General features: G+C 42.4%; 1 non-coding gene across 1 annotated transcript; it reads right to left on the bottom strand.

Annotated features, from left to right (window-relative positions):
• Positions 1-4,877: 4,877 nt before the first annotated feature.
• On the bottom strand, positions 4,878-4,984 carry LOC137945108 (small nucleolar RNA R71). The gene has a single exon (XR_011110925.1). It is a non-coding gene; the product is annotated as a small nucleolar RNA R71 (small nucleolar RNA).
• Between the last annotated feature and the right edge of the window lie 1,566 nt (positions 4,985-6,550).

Raw genomic sequence — 6,550 nt, 5'->3', positions numbered from 1 at the left:
TTTTTTCGAGTTGTACCTTGATCTTTGCCGACTCCAATGCAAATATCTCCTTTCATATAGATCAAATTGATATCAATTTTTTCCTTTTGAATGCTAACAATATAAGTGATTACTACGATATATGTGTATCAGCAAAGTCCTGCATCTCGAAGTAATTTGGGATTTTGTTCGGTTATAAGGTTGCCAATTTTTGGAAACCCCATTTTAACAGAGTCACGGACTTGCTGTAATTTTTTTGTAAAAGTGACCAATTTTGTAAGTAAGGCGAAAACTAGATCTTCTACTGAAGCCATGTAAGGGTCCACGTGTCCCAAACTGGAGTCGTGAGAGATGTGAATCACCTGATCCACAAGTGTGTCGATTGGTAAGGTTGGTGCGAAGCAGAGTCCACTGCAAGTAGACGAAGGATGTGTTCTATCATTGGCACCGGCCCAACTTGTAGATACTATGTGATGTGATAAGAAATCAACAATTCCTTTTGCAAGTTCCCCTGTTTAATTGAGTGGAGTTAGGCTGGTCAGCTGTCAAGACTGTGGACAAGAAAGAAAGCAGCCATAAGGAACTATGGCCCTACCTGCTCTCCTCCAAGCCCTATCGTTGTATGAACAGCACATGGAGTTGCCTCCCAGCTAACCCAGCAAGATTAAAGACCCAGCTATCCAGATTGGAGCCGATCGGTGCCTTTGGAATCCTTTTATATATACATCACCTTCTCGAGGTTTTCATTCATCAATACACCACCCATTGGAATCCCAGATCACTCTCCCTTTCCTCCGCGAACTCTTTCTGCAACTCTTCACTCGCGACAATGATGAGCCCCAAGAAGTTGGTGAAGAAACTAGCTGCGACCAGGACCAGATCCGTCGCCGAGAAAGGTCATTTTGTTGCATACACAACAGATTGTGAGCGCTTCGTCTTTCCCTTGACATTCCTCTGCAATCCCATTTTACAAGCTCTGTTGGCGGTCTCCGAAGAAGAATACGGACTGCCGGGAAATGGGCCAATTATGCTGCCATGTGATGGTGCCTCCATGGAATACTTAATCTCGTTGACGCAGAGATCGTTGAGTGAAGATTTTCAGAAGGCTTTGCTTGTGTCAATAACCACAGATGGGTGCTTAACATCTTCCTTGGTCCAACAAGAACGAATCCAGCATATGTCCGTCTTTAGTTGTTAGTAAATTTTTTTACCATGCGGTTTCTTGGACTTGGCTACAAATGTAAATATTAGTGCAATTTTGGTTCTATACAATTTTCCATATTTAATTTTTCATGCCTTGAAATGTTGAAAATTCGGCAACTTCCCTTCTTTGATAAAGTTAGCTTACGTTCCTGATCTGGTTTGTGGTTAGCTGAAAGCCTGAGTCTTTTATGACGAGCAATTTTCTACAACTTTTTTAATAATTGTAAGAAAACCTCGGCACTCATTCATGGAGCTGGATAGCATGGTTAGCAATAAAAATGTATTTGGCCCTCCCGCCCACAACAACCCCTTGGGAGATTTGGTCCTATTGAGACAAACCAGGTCTGTTGAACTGTATCAAAAACAATTCCAAGAAAAATTGGCTTGCGCGGGCCGTTTGGTACAAGTCAACCAATAGGTCAACTTATTTACAACAGGCCTTACTGAATCTTCGAGGTTAGAGGTGGAACTTCAACCACCTTCAGATTTGGCTCGGGCAATGAATTTAGCTCGAGCAAGTGAACAACGACAACGGCTTCAGCATCATAGGCCAGTTTGGCAAGGGGAACGGAACACTTCCTCCAATTGGCAAGGGTGCCGAAATACTTCCCCTTAGATGCCATATCCAACATTACCACGGCCTAGTAATAATCCTAATACTACTCTGGCATCCGACACATGCTCTAGTAACCCCCACCTCAGTATATCAAACAATTAACAAGTTCCGAGATAGCGGAACGGAGGTCTAAAACCCTGTGCTACAACTGTGATGAACCATGCAGGGCAAGCCACCAATGTAAACGGTTGTTCTGGCTCGAAGTGGATGAAATAGAGGATACAGAAAATAGTGATGATCTTATTGAGGAGGAACCACCAACAATCTCTCTGTATGCCATTGCTGGGCAGAAATCTGCCAAAACTATGCAAGCCAGAGCTCAACTCCTCGACCAAGAACTTGTGGGACTAGTGGATTCGGGAAGTACACACAAGTTTTTTTGCTTGACAGTTGTTCAGCATCTTCAGTTATACATTCATCCACACCCAACAGCCATGGTTTCGATGGCCAATGGGGAGAAAGTCCTGAGCTACGGGATCAGCAAAGCGGTAAAATTTTCAATTTGTACGACTTTATTTCAGTCAGAATTTTTTGTTAGGATTTGATATGGTGTTAGGCATCAAGTGGTTACAAACAGTGGGACCCATACTGTGGGACGTTTTTGCTTAAACTATGAGCTTTGTATTGAGCACACGCCAAGTGCTATTATAGGGCAGTCAATGGACAAACCCCACCAATTTCATACCATTCACACACAAGACCAACCGAACAACACTATTGAAAAACTTCTCGACGAGTTCTCAGACCTCTTCAACGAGCCTTCCGGATTGCCTCCCTTGAGACATTGTGACCATAGGATCTGTTTAAAACCAGATCTTGATGTGGTGGTAGTTCGACCGTACCGGTATCCCCACCTCCGAAAGGATGAAATCAAGCGACAGTGCTAGGCCATGATACAACAAGGTTTTATTTGCAGCAGCCGCTCCCCCTTCTCTTCACCAGTCTTGCTCGTGAAGAAACATGATGACACGTGAAGATTTTGTACCAATTATAGGGAATTATATGCCCAAACCGTGACAGATAAGTTCCCCATTGATAGATGTATGATTCTGACATGAGAACTAGGTTAATTATAATAGAATAGCCCTTATAATTGTGTTATAGGTGGTTATTTATCGGTTTTCAAATGAAATGTGCATTTATTGAATTTGGCATTAATCACTGCTTATATTGCATATTTTTCTCTCCAAAATTATAATTCATTGCTTTTAGGGTTTATTTTCCTGAAATGATATTTATGGATTCAATTATGGAATTTCAGGAGAATTTTGTGTGAGAAGGAGATATTTACAAAAATGCCATTAGTGAAAGGGAGAGGTATTTTTAGTGCGAAATCGATTTGAGGGGGGAAAGAGAGCTCGAGAGAGTCTCAAGCCGGCCACCAACCAAAAGAAGAGAGACCCGAGAGGGCTCCCTCCAGCTATCATTCACCGCGCGCCACCGTTGTCCACAGTCGTCTGGCAACCGAGAATAGACGCGAGGAGAGCTTGAGAGAGTCTCCATCGCAGGGAGTTCGACACTGCCATTTTCTGCTCGCTAGGCTGAGAGATGACCCAAGAGTGCTCCTCCGGTGTCGGTTATGCATTCTGACCATCCTCCGGCGTCGTTTACGCATTTCCAACCACTTCATGAGCCTAGTCCGACTCCGACAGAGACTCGAGAGAGCCGGTCAGAGGATTTCGCTTCCATTCTGTCTTCCACTGCACCACCTCCCTCGGGGAATTTTGATTCCTCTTCGTTGGCGTCATCTCCACTTCTGGTCGCTCGCTCTTGCAACCCGAAGCCCTTAATTTCTAGAAATTGCAGCAACCGTGAAAACGAAATTGCTGCTTGAGCAAGAGGAAGAAGAAAGGGAGTAATCCATCATTTTGTAATTTAATTAGTTTCCTATATTTTGAACTTAGGTTTTGAATGCTTATTAAATTTGATTTGAGAATTGTTGTTTATCGAATATTTGTTTTCAGAAATTTTTGAGTAATTAGCTAGTTAAGGCAGGATTATAATTTAGGTTTATCTGATCTCTGCCCTTAACTCTAGGCGCCCGAGAGGGGCCAGACGCAAGGATTGAGAATCCGGATTAGTGGTTACGTGCACTCGAGAGAGGCACGAATCACAATAAAATCCAGAGTTGACGTCTCCTGTTGTGCAAGTAGTTAATTAGATCATTACTTGATAATTTAGGATATAATTAGTGTTTAGTTCAGATTAATTCATCATATTTGGTTAGGCTAGTTGACTGAAGAATACACAAAATTCAGTCCTCCTTGTGGATATGACCCTCGCTTCCTGCTAGATTACATGAACGATTCGTACGCTTGCGAGGTATAAAAGCCGATGTAATTAAATTTCACATCAAGGTTTTGGCACCGTTGCCGGGGAGGCACGTATTAAGTGTATTTCTTTGTTCTCAATGGTCTTCGGTTAGATTTATTTTTCTGCTTTCATAATTTTATGTTTTGGTTTTATCTTGATGATATTGTGTGGAGTTATTTTTATTTCTTCTAGTTAGTTCGTATTTTTAGTAGTTAGTTTGTTAGCATAATTTGATAGTTAGTTTTGTTTATTTTTGTGTTTTTATGCACGGGTGTCACTCCCTAGGTGAACCATTAGCTCCCTTTGATGAAGAGATAGAACATATTTGTAGAAAAACACCAGAAGTCAAGTTAGAAGCTACCATGGCCAATCAGGGTGAACCATTACAGTTACCTGCAGTAGGTGACCGTAAAGCCCTAAGGGATTATTCTATCTCATCCAACTTCACATCACCTTCTTGCATTATATTGCCACCCACTACTGTTGCCAGTTATGAGTTGAAACCGGGTGTGATCCAACTTCTCCCTACATTCTATGGGCTGGAGAAGGAGGACCCTTATTACCACATCAAGGAATTCTTAGATATCTATGCGACTTTTAAATTTCAGAATCTCTCAGATGACTCTATCCGGTTAAGACTTTTCCTTTTTCACTTAAGGATAAGGCCAAGTCTTGGCTTAATTTCTTAGAGGTGGGCAGCATTACTTCATGGGACACATTAGTCACGAAATTGTTTTCCAAGTACTTTCCCATTCAGAGAACTACAGCCCCCAGGAGAGAAATCTCCAACTTTATGCAGCAGGAGGGTGAACACTTTTATGAGGCTGGGGAGAAATGGAAGGATTTGATCTGTAGGTGTCCGCAACATGGGTTTGAGAAATGGCATTTAGTGCAATACTTTTATCAGGGCCTTACACCCTAGGTTAGATCCATGGTAGATGCAACAAGTGGTGGGAGTTTGATGGGTAAGAGGGCTAGTGAGGCGTAGGACTTCTTTGAAATGTTGAGTGATCAATCTCAACAATGGGGTTCGTCATTTAATGTTGATAGGAGATCCCACGAAGCCAAAAGAGTGGGTCTCTACGAGGTTAGTGAATAACCCATGCTCATGGCCAAGATTGAGGGGTTGACTAGAAAAATTGATGCCCTTATGGTGTCCAAGAGTTCACTTGCTCCTAACCCATCTACTGTCTATTCCATATGCTCTAGTTCATCTTATCCCACACAAATGTGTCCATCTAGTTCATCCTACCTGGAGCTCATCGAGGACTTGAATGCAGTCCAAAATTTTCATAGACCAAACCGGAACAATCCTTTTTTGGAAACATATAATCCGGGTTGGGCTAGGCACCCAAATTTCTAATGGTCTAAGGGCCCACAGGTTGGGGGTCCTCCAGGGTTTACTCAACCCCAAGCTCCACGCCCACACTTCACTCAACAGTCATTGATTCCACAAAAACCTTCACTTGAGGATGCACTTCAATTATTCATGCAGTGAGTCAGTTGGCCAACCACATGAGTGAACAATCACAAAATAGACTCCCGAGTCAAACCATTCCTAACCCCAAAAGCACACATGCGAGTGGGTCGAGTTCCAATCCCCACCACAAGCAAACCAAAGCCATAACCACCCTTAGGAGTGGTCATGAGTTGAACAATGGGGTAGGGACCACTAAGTCTAAGGAGTGAAAGGATGACAATGGGGACATATCATTGAGTGAAGAACCTACAAGTTCTCCACCAACAGCCACGCAGATCCCTAACCATGTCCCACCAGCTCCTTATCCGCAGAGGTTATCGGGCCTACCTAGGAAAGGAGATAGCATGCATGAAACATTGGAACTGTTTAGTAAGGTTCACATTAACATTCCACTTCTTGATGCTATTAGGAAAGTCCTTGCTTATGCCCTATTTTTGAAAGACCTTTGTACACAGAAGAGAAAACAACATATTAACAAAAAGGTCTTTCTTAATACGAATGTAAGCTCAATTTTGAAGCACAATACTCCTCCTAAAGTTAAAGATCCTGGATGCCTCACAATTTCATGTGTCATTGGTGAACATACCATCCAGAGAGCTCTTCTTGACTTAGGGGCAAGTGTGAATTTGCCTCCTTTCTTTGTGTACCAACAATTAGATTTGGGGGAATTGAAGCCTATCTCCATCACACTTCAACTAGCTGACCGTTCTATCAAGATACCACGAGGAATAGTTGAAGATGTTTTAATAAAAGTGGACAAATTTCTATTCCCGGTTGATTTCATTGTTCTTGATACATAACCAATAGTCAATGTGACCAACCAAATTCCTGTCATCCTAGGACGTCCCTTCTTAGCCACATCTAATGTTGTCATTCATTGTAAAAGTGGTGAGTTGGAGTTGTCTTTTGGAAATTTTAAGGTCTCGTTGAATGTGTTTAATGTTGGGCACCATCCACTT

The sequence above is a fragment of the Aristolochia californica genome, unplaced genomic scaffold (genome assembly GCF_029961685.1).
Source record: "Aristolochia californica isolate CCGP_79_NKW_82.1479 unplaced genomic scaffold, dmAriCali1.0.hap1 SCAF_11, whole genome shotgun sequence".
In the NCBI taxonomy this organism is placed as follows: domain Eukaryota; kingdom Viridiplantae; phylum Streptophyta; class Magnoliopsida; order Piperales; family Aristolochiaceae; genus Aristolochia; species Aristolochia californica.
Note: the sequence above shows the minus strand (reverse complement) of the source record. Positions and strands in the feature narration are given on the sequence as shown.